This window comes from Hippocampus bargibanti, linkage group LG08, assembly GCF_051943395.1.
Source record: "Hippocampus bargibanti isolate YZ-2025 linkage group LG08, ASM5194339v1, whole genome shotgun sequence".
Classification (NCBI taxonomy): Eukaryota; Metazoa; Chordata; class Actinopteri; order Syngnathiformes; family Syngnathidae; genus Hippocampus; species Hippocampus bargibanti.
Genome location: NC_142741.1, coordinates 1,715,679 through 1,734,437, shown reverse-complemented (window position 1 = coordinate 1,734,437; position 18,759 = coordinate 1,715,679). Strand labels below are relative to the sequence as shown.

Genomic DNA, 18,759 nt, shown 5'->3' with positions numbered 1-18,759 from the left:
CTCGCGCTGAATATTCCGGAAGTCTTGTTTTTGAGTTGGTGACGAGTCCTCACGTGACGTCACTGAAGGAACGCCCCTGACCGAAAAAAGGACACATTGTAGCAGTCCTTCCATCACGTCAATGCATTTTGCTGTACTTTGTTTGGTCTGAAAACTTCGTGTAGCACCAGAAAGAGGCAGAAGATGGCGACAAAGCTCCGTGTAAGGAATTAATCAGCCTGTGGAAACGAGCTGATTAATTCCTTACACGGAGCTTTGTCGCCATTTTATGCCTCTTTTTGGTGCTACATTTCCCGCCCTCAGATACCTGAAAATGGCACCGAATAAATTCTTTAATGGATTGCAAACATGTATGCTTTCCTCTTCAGAACTATTTGAATCCTATTCATAACTGGATGAGTAACAAGAAAGCATCTTCTCTGAATCTGAAGCCATTGTTTTGATTCTCCAGCAAGGCAAGACGTCTTGGGGTGACATCACGAACAAGGGGGCGGGACCTTCTAAAATTGGCCACTTCCGGTTTCATTTTTTTTGGGACATTTTTTGGACATTTTAAGTCATTTTTATTGGTGTTTTGCATTTGACTAAAAATATCATACTGCGTGTTTTAGATGCTATAAAACGTTTTTCTGACGTCAGTTTGGAAACAAAAAAGTGATGTCGGTTGTCCTTTAAAAAGCACCGGGAAGTTATTTTCATTTGAAATCTTCAATGAATATCTTGATGATGTGTGAACAAATGAAGTGGTTATTTCTCAAGGCGTGCCGTAAACACGCCATCATCCGCCATTGTGCGCGGTTGCGTGTGGCTGCAGATAAAGGTTGAGTACAGCCCCACGTATCCCACAAGTCCCTTGAAGCTCCCCGAAGGCTCCTTTGGGGTGCCGCCATCTCCAAAGAAGCGTGCGTTCGTTCACCCTTCACTGTGCTCGTTATTCCTTCCAACATTGCACCACCTAAGGCCACGTCTACCCACTTCATAGCCCTCAACGTTAACTTTCATTCACACCATGCCCTCATCTTTACATGGAACATCTTGTTTTCCCCCCTCTGCCTTTTTTCAAATGTGATTTTAAGTATTGTATTCAAAAGGCATTTTTTTTCTTGTAGTGGAAATATGAATTATTTAGTTCTTTATTTCTTCATTTTTTCATATATATATATATATATATATATACATATATAATTAATAATAATATAATTAATTCAATAAATAATACTAACAATTTAATTATTAAATAATAAATGGATAAATAATAATACATTTCATTTGTCAGCGCCTTTCAAAACTCTCAAGGTCACACAGTCAGGATCAGTTTTATATTATTTATATATTTTTTGTTTATAAATATATATATATATATATATATATATATATACAGTAAAGTCTCGTTATATCGATATCGCATATATCGATAGTCCCGGTTATATCGATATTTTTCGGACTCCCTTGAATATCGATATAACGAGACTTTACTGTAATTAATTAATAATAATATAATTAATTCAATAAATAATACTAACAATTTAATTATTAAATAATAAATGGATAAATAATAATACATTTCATTTGTCAGCGCCTTTCAAAACTCAAGGTCACACAGTCAGGATCAGTTTTATATTATTTATATATTTTTTGTTTTTATATATATATATATATATATATATATATATATATATATATATATATATACAAAAAAAATTGCTGCTGTGAAATGTAAATTTCTCCACTGCGAGACTAATAAAGGCAAATCCAATCCAAATCCAATAATAGAGAGAGAGAGAGAGAGAGAGAGAGAGAGAGAGAGAGAGATATTAACAAATAATCGATCGATAGATGGATCATCACAAAAGAGTGATGTCGGTTGTCCTTTAAAGGAAAACCGACACCATTTTATTTTGTTTCCTAACTGACATCAGAAAAACATTTTATAGCATCTAAAATACCCAAAACACGCAGGTTGTTTTAGTCAAATGCAAAACACAAAAAAAAAGTGTCCCAAAACTACTTCAAAATGACCCTGGAAATTGCCAGTTTCAGAAGGTCCCGCCCCCTTGTTCGTGACGTCACGCCAGGACGTCTTTCCTTGCTCTAGAATCAAAACAATGGCTTCAAATTCGGAGAATATACTTTCTTGTTACACATCCAGTTATGAATAGGATTCAAATAGTTCTGAAGAGGAAAGCATACATGTTTGCAATCGATTAAAGAAGGTCTTCTGGGTCATTTTGAGGGATCAAGACTGACGTGTAGCGTCCCAGAAAATGCACAAGATGGCGCCCAAGCTCTGTTGGAAATGGGTTGATTTGTCTGCTGGGAATTTGTGTCAACTAGTATCAAATAGTAGTCTCGGTATAACATACAATTCACCATTGCGTTATTGATATAGTTTTCCTTCTAATTTCGCCATCAACACGATGTTTTCAGACCAAACAAAGTACCTCAAAATGCATTGAGGTGATGTAAGGTGTGTCCTTTCTCGCTCAGGGGTGTTCCTTTAGTGACGTAACGTACGGACTCGTCACCAACTCAAAAACAAGACTTCCTGAATATTCAGCGCGAGTCTTAAAAGGTAAAATATAGCTATATGCGGTGGAATCTTTGTAAAATACGCTCAGTAGAAGTCATTTGAAGCCATTTTACAAATTATGGACACAACTTGTCCGGAGACGTCGGTTGTCCTTTAAGCAGCCATCAATACTCAACCGTCATGTCCTTATAATCTCCAGTATTTTCAGTATTTCTTGACACCGTTGCACTTGATGCTCTTACATTTATTCCATTCTCACGAGTTGCGAGTGTGTTAAAAAAAAAAAAAAACGCTTCCAGCATTTTAAATGGGATCTGGACAATATTTAGAAACGGCGAGGAAAAAACAAAAGCCTCACTGTCGCAATGCCAAGGGCCAAGCCTTTGAGTCGGGGGGGGATTACATTATTAATTAAAACTACAAGTCGCCTTATTGCCCGTGGCTGTACATTGTAACACACTTGATTGAATCAGCTCGTAGCAGCCTTCTGCACGGCTCTTTTGTGCTGGAAGGGGTGAAAGGAATTCCAGGGTATATTACTCAATACACACACACACGGTTGGAGGAGTGGTCCGCAGCGCTTAGTTGAAGGCTATGCGTAGGATTGTATGCCGGATTGAAAGTGCATTACAGTCGCCGGATTAATGAGACGTTGTCTTTTGACTCACTTCAATGGACAAGTTTACCGCTTTCCTCCTCACATGAAAATTGATGATATATTATTGCTGATTTTTTTTTTTCCTTTTCTTTCTTGTGAAATCGATGAGAAGGTTTCTTCAGATATCACCTGTACTTTGACGACAATGAGGTTAAAATGTTAGCGAAAGAAAATAGATGGTTTGAAAGCGGAGTAAAAGTAGCTATTTTCATAAAACGGCAAAACCCTTCACTAAATCGCCATGGTGGGGTGTGAGGTTCAATTTGGATCGTTCCTACAAACGACTTCTTAGGCAACATAGGCTTAGTTATGCTGATGAGGTGATACCAGATCAAATGGGGCAATCAGGCCAGTCGTAGACCCCATACTCAGGAAGGATAGAAGTAAGCTGTGTAGCCGCAGGGAGTAGTCCTCTGCTACCCCTAACCTGAGAGCAGGGAGCAATCATAGCATAGTTTGGCACCGCCACGTCTTGACAGTAGGGATATATATAGTTCCAAAACTACCTGCAAAATATTTTAGTTGCTGACGAAGCCTATTGGATGAGAAGTCCGACACCTTCAAATTTGTACAGATGACGGCTGAAGAAACCTTCTCATCGATGGACCACTCCTGTACGACTGAGAGCTTACACAGACGTATTACTGCCAACTTTCTTGTGAAATGTCTTATTTTTTTATTTTCTTGTATCATTTTTTTTTTAATTATGTTTTTTTTGTCGCGGCTTGGAATTGAAGCGGATTTACGTGAGACAGGATTCGTCAATGGATGCTCCACCTTCGTGGTGCACATGTCACTGTTCCACTGGTGAAAAGGACGCTTTGATCCTATTCCTTCATCTAGAACTGCTTCATACGACAGAGTTTTGAAAGGTGCGTATAAATAATAATAATAATAATAATAATTATTATTATTATTATTATTATTATTCATCGTCATTAATGCTCAGTTCACAGAAGTGTGAATATGTAATCTTTTAATAGCTACCCTGACAGAGGGTAGTTGTTTTAGTGCAGAGGTGGGAGTGGTAATGGCACCTAATGAAGGTTGGGAAGTAGGCGTGTCTGTTCGGAAGAGGGAGTGTCCAGCTATCACAGGGTATTCAGGTAAATAAGAGTGGAAAATCCTCCCCCCCCCCCCCCCCTCGCGCCTGATTCCTTATGACCTCCAGTCGAGCTCTGTTAGATGCAGTCCAGGTCATGGGATACATATGAAAGCTGCAAATATCAAATCCAGCCTAAGGCTCTTTACATTTCCTCCGCTGCTGCAGGTAATCGCAACGGGAAGGGGGGAGTAAGGGGTCCGGGGTGGGGGTCCGAGCCTTCTCCACCCCACCCATGTCATTGAACTGCCACCAGAAGCAAATCACGGGGTTAATTTAACATCTTCATATAGTCCGGCCCACAAACTGTCATGACGTTTTTTTTTTTGTTTATGAACTCATTCACTTCCAGACGATGTGCAAAAAAATGCGTTCACTCCGGTGCCAGGGTTTTTGTCATTGTCACTCCAATATCAGGGACTACATAATACTAGCTCTCTATTTACTATCTAGCTGTCTAGCTATCGAGCTAGCTAGCTCGTTATTTGCTATCTAGTTGGCTGGCTATCTATCTGACTATTAGCTATCGAGCTAGCTAGCTAGCTGGCCCTCTATTTGCTATTTAGCCTGCTAGCTTTCAATCTATTTAGCTTTTAGCTATCTATAAGCTTGTGAGCTAGCTTTCTATCTGTTTGAGTTAGTTACTAGTTAGTTGAGTTACTTTCGGGTTGAGTCAACGCTGGCGCGTGTGGCTGCCGCTGCTCACCCACAGAAAAAAAACGTATTCTGTGACTGCAAAGTGACTTTGAGAGTCTTGAAAGGCGCTTATAAATTATATATATATATGTATTATGATGATGGTTGTTATTATTATTATTATTATTATTATTATTGTTGGGGTAAAACGAACAAAATAAATCCGTCAATTATTATTATTATGATTATTATTATTATTGTTATTATTGTTGGGGTAAAACGATCAAAATAAACCCGTCTATTATTATTATTATTATTATTATTATTATTATTATTATTATTGTTGGGGTATAACAATCAAAATAAACCCGTCAATTATTATTATTATTATTATTATTATTATTATTATTATTATTATAAAATTTCAAATTCCTTTCAAATTGCTGCTGTGGACTGCAAATGTCTCCATTGTGGGACGAATAAAGGTTTTCTGATTATTATTATGATGATGATGATTATTATTATGGCGCTTTAACAAAAGCTAGAACAAAGCGCTAACATGGAAAAAAAGGGAAATGCCGCGCCTTGTCAAAGGGAAAAAACATTGCCAGAGGTCTGACCAGCTTTTTATCAGCACCCAAGCATGAAAAAAAACCCGAACAAATTCGGGAATGGCGCGCGACTGTATATTTTCCATTCCCTCATCAATTTGTGAATGGCAGTGAATGAGTTAAAAAAAAAAATGTGGGCGGGGGTAGTCAGCGGGGGCATATTGTGTCATCTTTTCCCGTCAGGTGCGGACGGACCTGGCTCCCTTCTGGGGAAACAAAGAGTTTACCCGATTGCGCGCGACGGCATCTGGCTGTTCGTCACGAGCGAGGCGCCGAGGTTGTCAAGTGTATCGAGAGGCACAGCCGAGTGCGTCGGATGGTCTGCGCTCTATTGATAACTCGGCCCTGTTTTCAAACGCTGCCACCACAATGAAACGCCAGCTTCGCGTGCTCCACTGAGCAACAATAACCTCTCGGTGGCAGCGTCAGGTGTAACCGTGACAGACAACAATACCGCCTGCCATTTTGCTCGTCGGCTCCTCATTTCTGGCTCCTTTTGATAAGAATTTTGATGATGATTATTTTTTAGTTGATGACGGATTCCAGTGTGGCGGACTTGTTCTTTTCAAGCTTTGGTGTTGTCGAGATGAAGCGTAACACTTAGTCAAGGAAGATTTGGTGGTTGAAAAGGAAGATACAGTCATCATGTTCCAGGCCACGCGCACGATCAGACGATTGCCTAATAGAAAAATAGTCTTTTAACTCATTCACTGCCATTCCCGAATTTATTCGGGAATTTAAAATAGGACGTGGAGCGCCATCCCTGAATTTGTTCAGGTTTTGTTTTATGTTTACAAGAAGCAAATCCTGCACCCCCCCCGGACAGCTGAGTTTGAGTCGTTTTTAAAAATAAATTAATCAACAAACACACATAAACAAATAAATAATAAATTAAAATGAGAATAAATAAATAACTAATATATATATAAATAAATAAATAAATAATCACAAAAATATATTAATAAATACATACGAAATATATACATAAACCGATGCATAAATAAATAAAAAACTCACAAATAAATGAATAAATCCATACATAAATACATACATACATACATACATACATACATACACAAAAACACAAATAATACATAAATTTATAAATACATAAATATTGAATAAAATGATTTAAAAAAATAACAAATACAAAAATAAAAAACACAACAAAAATAAATACATATACAAATAAATAGATGAATAAACAGATAAATACATAAAACATAAACAAAAATACATAAATACATAAATAAATAAATGAACAAAAAACACGAATAATACAGAAATAAATAAATTAGTAAATAAAAAAATAAATAAATACATAAATAAATAAACATAGATACATACATACATACATATATACATATATACATACATACATACATAAACAAAAACACAAATACAAAACAAAAACATAAATAATACATAAATTTATAAATACATAAATATTGAATAAAATGATTTAAAAAAATAACAAATACAAAAATAAAAAACACAACAAAAATAAATACATATACAAATAAATAGATGAATAAACAGATAAATACATAAAACATAAACAAAAATACATAAATACAAAAATAAATAAATGAATAAAAAACACGAATAATAGAGAAATAAATAAATTAGTAAAAAAAAAATAAAGACATAAATAAATACATAACTAAATAAACAGATACATACATACATACATACATAAACAAAAACACAAATAAAAAACAAAAACACATAAATAATACATACATTTATAAATACATAAATATTGAATAAAATGATTTAAAAAAATAACAAATACAAAAATAAAAAACACAACAAAAATAAATACATATACAAATAAATAGATGAATAAACAGATAAATACATAAAACATAAACAAAAATACATAAATAAATACATAAATAAATACAAAAATAAATAAATGAACAAAAAACACAAATAATACAGAAATAAATAAATTAGTAAATAAAAAATAAATAAATACATAAATAAAATAAAAAAAATGAACAAAAAACACAAATAATAAATAAATAAATAAATCAATCAATCAATCAATAAATAAATAAACGCACTGCTGTCTACACACACATACGTCCCCACACCGCAGCGCTCTTCATTTGTTTTTGTCGCTCGCCGTTGATAGTGCCAGTAGGCCGGGGCCAACAACTAGTAGGCACGGTGGAGTGTAACCAGTGTTGATGCGGATGGCCCCTGGTCAGAGGCCAGGCCCTGGCTGTTAAAACGCAGCCTCTTTTGTGCGTCACAGTTAGCATTTAGCCGCATGCATTCATTCATTGCCCTGGCATTGCTCGATGTTGCGCTAAATGGCATTGTTACAACGTGCCTTTGAGAAGTGTTGACAGGCCCATATGCTAATTTTAATTAATAGAACGCGGGGAGGGGGTTATTCACCTCAGCCCGTCTGCGGAATTCTATGGCTGGCAAATATAATTGCGGCAAACTCAAATGAGCTCATTAGGAAACGTATTGAATTTACACATTATTTCCAGTAGTTAGGCTGAGTTATTTTTCCCTCAGGAGTCAATTACGTACTCATTTGTGACTCAGGTGAATAGCTTTCTGTGTGTCTTCCCCAACTGCAAAAAAATGAAAAAAAAAATCAGACTTGCTGAATAATTTGCAAGACAGCTGCTGTACACGAATATCTATTGACGTTCATTTACGCCAGGATTCCACGACGGGGAGAAACGCACAGACAAGATAACGAGCCCCTTTTTGTTCGTTTATTCACTTCATTTGATTAACTCTTAACATGTTATTCGCTTTCTGAATCATTCCGGTGGTGTGAGTTTAAACACAAGAGAAAAGAAGATTTGCTGAGTCAGGAATTAATTATGAACTTAATTGGTTCCCAGACAGAGTGTGTAAGGTGAAAAGTGTGTATCCCAAAAATTAATTTCCCATAGGAAACCATTAAAATAAGAATAATCCGTTCCCAGGTCCCCATAAAACATCATTTTCTAATTTTCTAAGCCTTAAAACCACACAAAATATACCTTATTCTATGTATAATAAATGTGCTATGTGAAATTTTAGTTCGCTGACGAAGCCTCTTAGATAAAGAAGCGAAACATCCGACACCTTCAAAGAAACACACATGACAGCTGAAGAAACCTTCTCATCGATGAACCACTCCTGTATGATTGAGCGCGTACGCGGATGTATTCCTTGTTAGCATTAAGCTAACTATCAGGAAACTGAATGAAGCTTCGTTTTTGAACTTTGTCAACGCTTTTCCTTGTTATTGGTGCGCTATCAGGGTTACTGCCTGTCTTCATCTTACATAGTTGCCAAAAGGGGGGTGGGGGTGTTGATGGGCCCAGTGTGGCGCCGACCCTCCGAGCTTCAACCCAAACACATCTCAGCTGTAAATACCACCAACAGCTGGTGGCGCACAAGGTAGTCGTGCGTGCTTCACAAATGACTGGCCTTCTTTGAGGGGGGGGGGGGGGGGGCATAGGCAAGAAGCATCACCCGTTTCTTTGCCAACCAAGTGCCCGTAAAGTGAAACTTGTTCAAGCAATAAATAAGCACATCAGAGCATCTCTTTTGCGTTGAGGCTATAACAAGCTTTTGCTAACTAGACCGGCAATGATGTCCTCACCCAAAAAAAAAAATACATTAAAGGGGAGGTGTAGTTGGTTTTTTTTGGGGGGGGGGGTGATAGCATCTAACGCACCTTTTTCCTGGACGCCTCGAGATAGGCGAGTACAAAAGTCACCTTTGACCTCCCGCTGCCCGTCTAGTGCTCCCCAGTATCACGCATAATGACATTGACAATGACATAGGATAGCTGATTTGATGCTCCCCCCCCCCCCACTACTCGCCCGTTCTACAGTTTAAAGGACAACCGACACCGTTTTTTTTTTTTTTTGTTTCCTAACTGACATCAGAAAAACGTTTTATAGCATCTAAAATACCCCCAAAAAAACACGCAGGCTGATATTTTTAGTCAAATACAAAACACCAATAAAAATGACTTCAAGTGTCCCAAAACTGACATAAAATAAGCTCGGAACTGGGTAGATTCAGAAAGTCCCGCCCCTTTGTTCGTGACGTCACTATTGGTCACACACTGCCTTGCTCCAGAATCAAAACAATGGCTTCAGAGAGTTCAGATTCGGATAAGATGCTTTCTTGTTACTCATCCAGTTATGAATATGATTCAAATAGTTCTGAAGAGGAAAGCATACATGTTTGCAATCGATTAAAGAAGTCCTTCCGGGTCATTTTGAGGCGTCTGGACTCCAATGTCGCGTCCCAGAAAATGCACAAGATGGCGCACAAGCTGGACTGATTTGTCCGCTGGGAATTTGTGTCAACTTACACCTTCTTTATGCGTGTTACCGCAATTGGCTGCGACACATAACGATTCACCATTGCGTTATTTATGTAGTTTTCCCTCTAATTTCGTCATCAGACGAAAAAAAGTACCCAAAATGCATTGTGTGTCGCTTTCTCGGTCAGGGGCGTTCCTTCAGTGACGTCACTTAGGGCATCGTCATCAACTCGAAAACAAGACTTCCTGAATATTCAGCGCGAGTCTTAAAATGTAAAATATAGCTATATGCGGTGGACTCTTTGTAAAATACGCTCAGTAGAAGTCATTTGAAGCTATTTTACAAATTATGGACGGAAATCGTCCGGAGATGTCGGTTGTCCTTTAAACACAATCCGTTTTCCAGTGTAAATCACTTGTCAGTCTATTGCAAATGTAATATCTCGGATGCGAGGGAAGGTGGAGACCAAGAGAGTAAAGATTATCTTTCCGGGGGGGGGGGGGGGGGACTGGGGGGGGGGGGGGGTCATTCGGCCGACACCGTTGCGTGACGGAGACTGACAGCTCTTTCAGATGACTGACAGGTGTCCTTTGAAATGCCGCTGAAGCAGCTTCTGTTCAGACTGTTGAAATGCATATTTGGCGTTCTTATCATCAAGGCACGGATGGCTTAGATAGGTGGCGTTAACATTGCAAATGGATCCCGGAATTATTCATTGTCAGTTTTGTGGGAAAGAATCGGTGTAGGAAAAAAATGGGGCGCGGGGGGGGGGGGGGGGGGTTGCGGATAGGTGGCAGCGGCGTCCGTTTCAGTATTAAGTTGGTATTTGTCATTAATTGCTTGGTTGAACTATTTATTTATGTATTTATTCATTTATCTGTGTATTCCTTTAGCTATTTATTCTATAATATAGTTATTTATTTTTCTGTTTATTTATTTATTTTATTATTTATACATTTAGCTATTTGGTCATTTAGCTATTTATTCTATGATATAGTTATTTATTATTCTATTTATTCATTTATTCATTTATTCATTTATTCATTTAGCTATTTATTCTATAATATAGTTATTCTTTTATTTAGCTGTTTATGCTATAATATATTTATTAATTTTCTATTTATTTATTTATTTATTTATTTATTTATTCATTTAGCTATTTATTCATTTAGCTATTTATTCTATGATATAGTTATTTATTTTTCTATTTATTTATTTATTTATTCATTTATCTATTCTATAATATAGTTATTCTTTTATTTAGCTGTTTATGCTATAATATCGTTATTTATTTGTCTATATATGTATTTATTTATTTTATTACTTATTCATTTAGCTATTCATTCATTTATGTATTTATTCTATGATATAGTTATTTATTTTTCTAATTATATAGTTATTCTTTTATTTAGCTGTTTATGCTATAATGTAGTTATTAATTTTCTATTTATTTATTTATTTATGTGTTTTATTTATTCATTTACCTATTTATTCTATAATATACTTATTTTTTTGATTTAGCTGTTTATTCTATAATATAGTTATTTATTATTCTATGTATTTATGTATGTGTGTATTTATTTCTCTATTTCTCTATAGATTGATTGATTTTATTAACGTATTCATTTAGCTATTTTTTTCATTTAGCTATTCATTCTATAATATAGTTATTTGCTAGCTAGTTGAGTGAACGCCGGCGCGTGTGACTGCCGCTGCTCACCCACAGAAAAAACATGTCCTGTGACTGTGAAGTGACATTGAGAGTTTTGAAAGGCGCTTAGAAATTAAATGTGTGATGATGATGATGATGATGATGATGATGATGATGATTATTATTATTATTATTATTATTATTATTATTATTATTATTATTCGGCTCACACAATGGCGGCGGTGCTTAATGATTCCTCTCCATCTTGGCGGCGCCGCGTGCCGACTTGAGGCAGGGTGACACGGGTCCGGGCCAAGTGTTAGAGCAAGATCATACATCCGGGTGGGGGTGTCATTTTAATTTCTAATACATTAATCTTTACCTCGCAGATCCTCCATGAATATTCCAGCGGCTCCTTGTTTTGTCGTCAAGGCTGTCTCGCTTTCATCCATTCAGGTGCTTTCATTCACCGTGAAAGGCGACTAAATGGAGCCGATCAGTCAATGACAAACGGGGTGGGTGGGGGGGAGGGGACAATAGAAGCCCACCGTTACGCGTCCCTTTCCTCCTTTCAGTTTTCTGATAGACAACCCTGACACCTGCTCCCCTCTGGGAAGAACCTCCGCCAAAGACTTCCTTGACTTTATCAAGCCAAAAAGGATTGTCACAGGTGACTCCACAGGCCACCCCGCCCTTTGACCCCTTCCCCAAACGTGGCCGACGTGAGGGTGGAGGCGACTCGAACCGACCGTGTCGTATTGCGGTCGGATTATTAAACGCTGTCAGGTAGCGCCGTCTCGCCACGTTGATGCTTTATAATAAAATAATTTAAAAAAAAGCATGTTCGGCCTTTGTTAGCTGCCGTTAATTAGCATTGTCTTAAGTTCATTAGACCAGCGTTGGGGTTCCTACTAATGAGGTGACGTCGGGCCACCTACATCCGCCCAAGCTTTGTCGACACTGACCTGACAACGACTCCTCACTTCTTACTCGGGAGCGTAACGAGAGACGAGCTTTGACTGACGTGTGCTTTAATGGTCTTATTGCCACTCGTAATGTTGATGAGGAGCGGCAGCCATTGGAATTTGGCGGAATAAAGTGCAGAGCTGTGCTTAAAAGCCCAACCATTGAGAATATTTCAACAAAAAATGAAGTCTTTGCAAAAAAAATCCGTGACAGAAACCTCTTTGAAAAGCAATTTGTTCAAAAACCAAATCAGCACTTCCCATTATAATCAATGTAAAAAAATATTATTCGTTCCAAGTCCAGAAAATAACTTTTTAAAAGCACTTTTTAACTATTTTACACACACACACATAATACAATACTGGAGCAAAATCTTCAGCAAGGGATATTTACCATAAATTAAGCAAGGGAGCATTTGTGGTAGGTACTTCCATAATTTAAATAAATCCTTTATACTTCAACATTTTTTTTTTTTTGCGATTAGTCGTTTTATTTAGTTTGAAGTTGTGAAAAACGCGTCAGGCAACTTTATTGGCCGGGCAGGCAACTTTTCAGTGTTGTCTGCCCTGGTGTCCGCTAACTTTTTGTCATGAGTTTCAGACACTACTATTTTATATATGCACATTTTTAAACAGCCAATGTTTCTTATTATTTTTGATCCATTAACCTCCACCACGTAAGGATAGATTGATGTTAATAAGCTAACCGTCTGTGTAAACTCTCAGTCTTTACAGGAGTGGTCCATCGATGAAAAGGTTTCTTCAGCCAGTGAGGTTCAATTTGGATCGTTCGTACAACAGCCTGCTTAGGCAACATAGGATTAATAATGCCGATGAGGTGATACCAAAGCAAATAGGGCAATCAGGCCAGTCGTTAGTCAGGATAACAGGAGTAATCAGTGGAGCCGCAGGGAGTAGTCCTCTGCTCCCCCCAACCTGAGAGCAGGGACCTATCATAGCAGAGTCCGGCACTGCTACGTCTGGACAGTAGGGATATATATATATATATATATATATATATATATATATATATATATATATATATATATATATATATATATATATATATATATATATATATAGGGCCGAAACTACCAGTAAGACTTTAGTTTGCTGACGAAGCTTCTTGGATAAGAAGCGAAACGTCCGACACCTTCAAAGAAGTCCAGATGACGGATAAAGAAACCTTTTGTTTCATCGTTAATAAGCTAGCAAAAAAAAAAAAAATGGTGGCAAGAATACCAAATCACAAATAATATCTCCCAACTCCACTTTTCATGGCTAATCAAAAAAAAAAAATAATATTCTCCAAGTCCACTTTACCTCCCGCCAACTTAATCAAATCTTGTGAATTAATCAATATCGCATTTTTTTCTCTCTCCCCCTCCCTTTTCATCCCGCCGCATTACAAAGTAAAAACAACCCCTGATTTTGAACAAACGCATGAATGCTGTATGAAGCATTTATTTACCTGCCACTGTGCTAACTTCTTCTCCGGGATGGAGAGGCGAGACATTAATTCACAGTGTCAACCTGTCCCCATGGAATATTTATGATGCTAAATAGATTTAATTAGACCGTGCAGCTCCGATGGAAGAGAAAAAAAAAAGGACTGTCAATTGGGGAGAAAGAGAAGAAGAAAAAAAGATGTGGTTACCTCTCATCATGTTAGGCTGTAAATGCGTCTTTATTTGCAATGACGGGATATCTGAAGTGTTTTGATTTTTAATCGCCTAATACAGTGATACGTTGGCTTACGAACTTAATTGGTTCTCAGACAGAGTGTGTAAGGCGAAAAGTATGTATTCCAAAAAACAATTTCCCATAGGAAACCATTAAAATGAGAATAATCCGTTCCCAGGTCACCATAAAACATAATTTTCGAATTTTCTAAGCCTTAAAACTACACAAAATATACCTTATTTTATTTATAATAAATGTGCTATGTATTATAATTAAAGAAATAAACTGTACTATATAATAAAGTCGTTTTATTTAACTTTGTGATGGTCGTTGATGGCTTCTCATTATAATCAATTTTATTTCGTATTTTTTTAATTCACTCAAATTCTAGAAAATACAGTTTTAAAAGCACTTTTAACTATTTACAGCATAAACTAGACACACATACTAAAATAATTTATTAGTTATAATAAAATAGAGCAACTCCTGTATTTTCTTTTTCTACTCCTTCTTTTCCTTTCCTCTTACTTGAATGACTGTCTGTGTCTTTTGTGTTGGTGTCACATTATTTGTTATTTTGTTGTTTTTTGTATTTCAAGATGGCGCCACGAGAGTGGTCTGCCTTTACAGCAGCTCCTGTATTTTGTTTTTCTACTTCTTTCTTTCCTTTCCTCTTACTTGAATGACTGTCTGTGTCTTTTGTGTTGGTGTCACATTATTTGTTATTTAGTTATTTTTTTGATTTCAAGATGGCGCCACAAGAGTGGCTGCCTTTACAGCAGCTCCTGTGTTTTTTTCTACTTCTTCTTTTCCTTTCCTCTTGCTTTCATTACTTTGAATTACTGTGAAATGTCAATTTCTCCTCTGCGAGACTTAATAAAGGCTAATCCAATCCAATGATGCTAATCACCCATTCGTTTTGGGCTTTTGCAGAGAAAATGCTTGCTTGCAGTATCATGGCGCTTTAATGAATTTGACTTTTATCACACATACTTCTTGATTTGATATCATTACTATTAATTCAGCTTCCTCACAGCGAAAGGTTAGCAAAAAACAACAAAAAAAAAAAACACACACTTACACAAAATAAATTTTATATGAACTTCCCTGCTACAGTTTTGACAGCTTCAGATGCAGCGGATAACAGCTCGGAGCAAAGTGAGACATCATGTCTGCATGTGATAGTAAAAAAAAAAAGGATAAAAAAAACATGGGCGCAGTAAATAATAGCCGCTTCTCATCTTGACATCTGTCATCCATTTAGAAATGGATGGGGGAATGACCGGCACTCTATCGGACCGATTCCGGCTGTGTCGCTGAATGATGCAAAATAGGCGATAATATCAGTGCCGTAGTGAATGGCATTACTCCAAATGTAATGTCATTAAAAGGCCGGGTATTAGCCTCGCTGTCTGGAGATGGCGGCGTAAGGTGGGGGGAGGGGGGGGGGCGTTGACGGAACGCTACTCGCCGCTTGACTGACACGCAGATTAAGTGCAGTGACAGGGAGCACAATAAAGTCATCAGAGAATGTGACATGTCAGTCAGCCAAAGCGTTGACGGGATGAATTGTCACTCTCGCTGTCACAGTCCATCCTTTGCTTTATCCGTGATGTGCCGTACGCCACCGTGGGAAAAAAAATGGGCGGCGGTGACGGTGTCGTACGGGACAATATTTATTCAGAAAGAGGATATCCACTCCAGCCTCCCGTCTCGCGACATGTTTGTAAATCTACTGACAAGTAGAAGAAGGGCCGATGAGAGCTGCTCAGTGTGCGTGCATAGGTCATGACAAATGTTACTTGGGGGCGTACCACGGTGCCTCTAAAATGGAACGTCGCCAAGTTCAAGACGTGATCAGGGGAAATCGTCCTTTAAAGGACAACCGACACCATTTTTTTGTTTCCTAATTGACATCAGAAAAACGTTTTATAGCATCTAAAATACCCAAAACACACAGGCTGATATACTTAGTCAAATGCAAAACATCAATAAAAATGAGTTAAAGCGTCCCGAAACTACTTCAAAATGACCTCGGAGATGGCGAGTTTCAGGAGATCCCGCCCCCTTGTTCGTGACGTCACGCCAGGACGTCTTGCCTCGCTCTAGAAACAAAACATTGGCTTCAGATTCGGATCAGATGCTTTCATCCAGTTATGAATATAATTCAAATAGTTCTGAAGAGGAAAGCATACATGTTTGCAATCGCCTCCCATATCAATTCGAGCCGTCAGGACTCCAATGTAGCGTCCCATAAAATGCACAAGATGGCGCCCAAGCTCCGTTGGAAATGGGCTTATTTGTCTGCTGGTCAACTAGTATCAAATAGTAGTCTTGGTGCAACACACAACGATTCGCCATCGTGTTATTTATGTGTTTTCCTTCTAATTTCGCCATCAAAACGGATCAACACGAAGTTTTCAGACCAAACAAAGTACCCAAAATGCATTGTGTGTTGCTTTCTCGGTCAGGGGTTAACTTCTCTCTTCTACACTTGACAGTTAATCACATTATCCGTCAAGCTCTGAATGGCGACAGTTTGAGCCTATCTAAATCCGAGCAACTTTGGAAGTCGACCAATATCACGCAAGTGAATACGTTTGACTTTTGGAGGTTTTGTTGTCACACCAGGGACTCATTAATCTTTCTTAAAATGATTTTCTGTACCCTGTCCTCCAAATGACACATTTTATAATCTAAAAAAAATAGTTTCACAGCTCTGAGGTATTCACTGTTTACACGTTCAAGATCCCGATGTTGTATATTCAAAATATGTACTGATGACTGCATTATTGGCCGTTCGGAAACTAACATATGTATTTATTTATGTAATCAGAACATATTTACACATCCACTCAGAAGCATGAACGTACTTTTGAATATGCACTTTGGCCAAAAGATGGCAATGTTGCAGTACTGAATCTCAAATCACTTTTCTTCTGGCTGGCCATATACACACGCTCACACAGCAGCTTTATTATTTCCATATCCATTTAAAATGAGTGATCCTCATCTGGCTACTGAAGATTTACCACCTTCTAAGTATTATTTTTATTTTGATTTGATTCCGCCATGTTTAACCTTTAATGAGTTGCTTTTTTTAATGAAACTTGACCAGAATTCAAGCATTCCTTTCATTTCCCTCTCGAATTTTGCTAGTTTCCAATTTGTCATTATTTATTCTTTTATTTTTTATTAATAAATGACAATGAATAATTTTTGTGATAACGTGAATATCGTAAAATACTATGTGTAAATAGCATGTTTGTACGTTCCATCATTGGCTTGAATCAAGCTACTTATTCGAACTTTTTTAAAGATAATCCAACATTTTAAAATGACACCGATTAAACTATCTACTTGACGGCCTGCTAACTAGCAAACACGTTTATTTCCATGGTCGAATATAAGTTCTATTAATTTCAACATTTCATAAATTGACACGAAAGTGCTAGAAACGTCATCTTGAGTGGCACCGCTTGTTTGAAAGTAACAGGAAGTGGAAAGCCTTCCTGTTTCTTGTTATGGCCACTTTGCTGCTCTTTATTATTGGCTTATCGCCTTTTAAGTTGTCACCACTCGGAGCGTTGGGCCTCTCAAGGGGGATTGTCTTGCGGGATTCCGCACATCCGAAGCTCTGCCGGGATCCCACTCAGCTCTGTCGCTAAATGCGACCGTGTCACATCGTACTTGTAAGCTTGCACCCATCTTGACTGACTTCTTGCATACGTGACATTCAAAACACTCACCGGCGGTGTCACTCCTACTGCTCTTTTCCAAGTACATTTCGGACGATATTTATATTTTTTTATGAAGGAATATCCATTGCTGTAAAAGATGCATGGAAGAATATGTCGTGCATGTTTCAATGCATAAGGTCAGTACATAAAAGGAACAAAAGAGCAGTCGCGGTGCTTTTGTGCCTCCGGCAATGATTTTATTTAGTGGTCATTGCATTGACGCGAATGCGCGTGTAAAAGGCTCAAATAGAGTGCAAAGCATCAATATTTGCACTTGTGTCATTTCATGCGGACGACGGGGGGAAAAAAAACACATTTCGGAAGGGAAAATCACGAGACACTGGAGAAAAAGAAAACGTGTGTAAACCAGGGAATGATCCCCCAACCCCTCTCTAATTCCCACCATTGCCTCCACCTCTCCTCGACGATGCCAGTCACATTTTCTAATTAGCTAGAGGAAGAAGATGGATTATATTTTAATATCTGGGGCCTAAAATTAGTTTATATTCTAGCAAGTTAGCACTTCTTGGAAGTTGATTTACTCTTGAAGCCGCCAGCTCGCAATTAATCATTTTCCGCTTGGTTGTGGGGGTTGGGAGGGTCGTATGGGGGTCTACTTGTCAGCGCCTAGATCACAATAGGTAAACAGCTAATTTACACTAGTTAGAAAATTTCCTTTCTAGAAAAGTACAAGTCGTGACAGCGGCTTTCTCGATTGTTCCGTCCTAAGCGGCGTTATTAATTACCCAGCATTTTTTTTTTGAAACAAAGCGACATTGTCTGACTAATCGTTGACACGGAATGATTAAAGATGCACTTTGCCTTTTTTGAATGACTTATTTTTCCTTTTTTTCCCTTCTTATTCTCTTTTTCTTCTTCTTCTTC

General features: G+C 37.6%; 1 long non-coding RNA gene across 8 annotated transcripts in view; it reads left to right on the top strand.

The window, feature by feature from the left end:
- LOC148894251 (uncharacterized) overlaps nt 1–18,759 on the top strand; it is a 90,582-nt gene that overhangs the window by 8,100 nt on the left and 63,723 nt on the right. For 4 of the 8 annotated variants that reach the window (XR_016115770.1, XR_016115766.1, XR_016115771.1 and 1 more), the window contains one exon: nt 3,926–4,060. The exons of 1 other annotated variant lie outside the window; for it this stretch is intronic. This is a non-coding gene — a long non-coding RNA (uncharacterized LOC148894251). Of the gene's footprint in view, nt 1–2,487; nt 2,573–3,925; nt 4,061–17,642; nt 17,827–18,759 lie in introns of those variants that run through there. 3 more of the 8 variants (XR_016115767.1, XR_016115768.1, XR_016115765.1) reach the window with 3 other exon arrangements.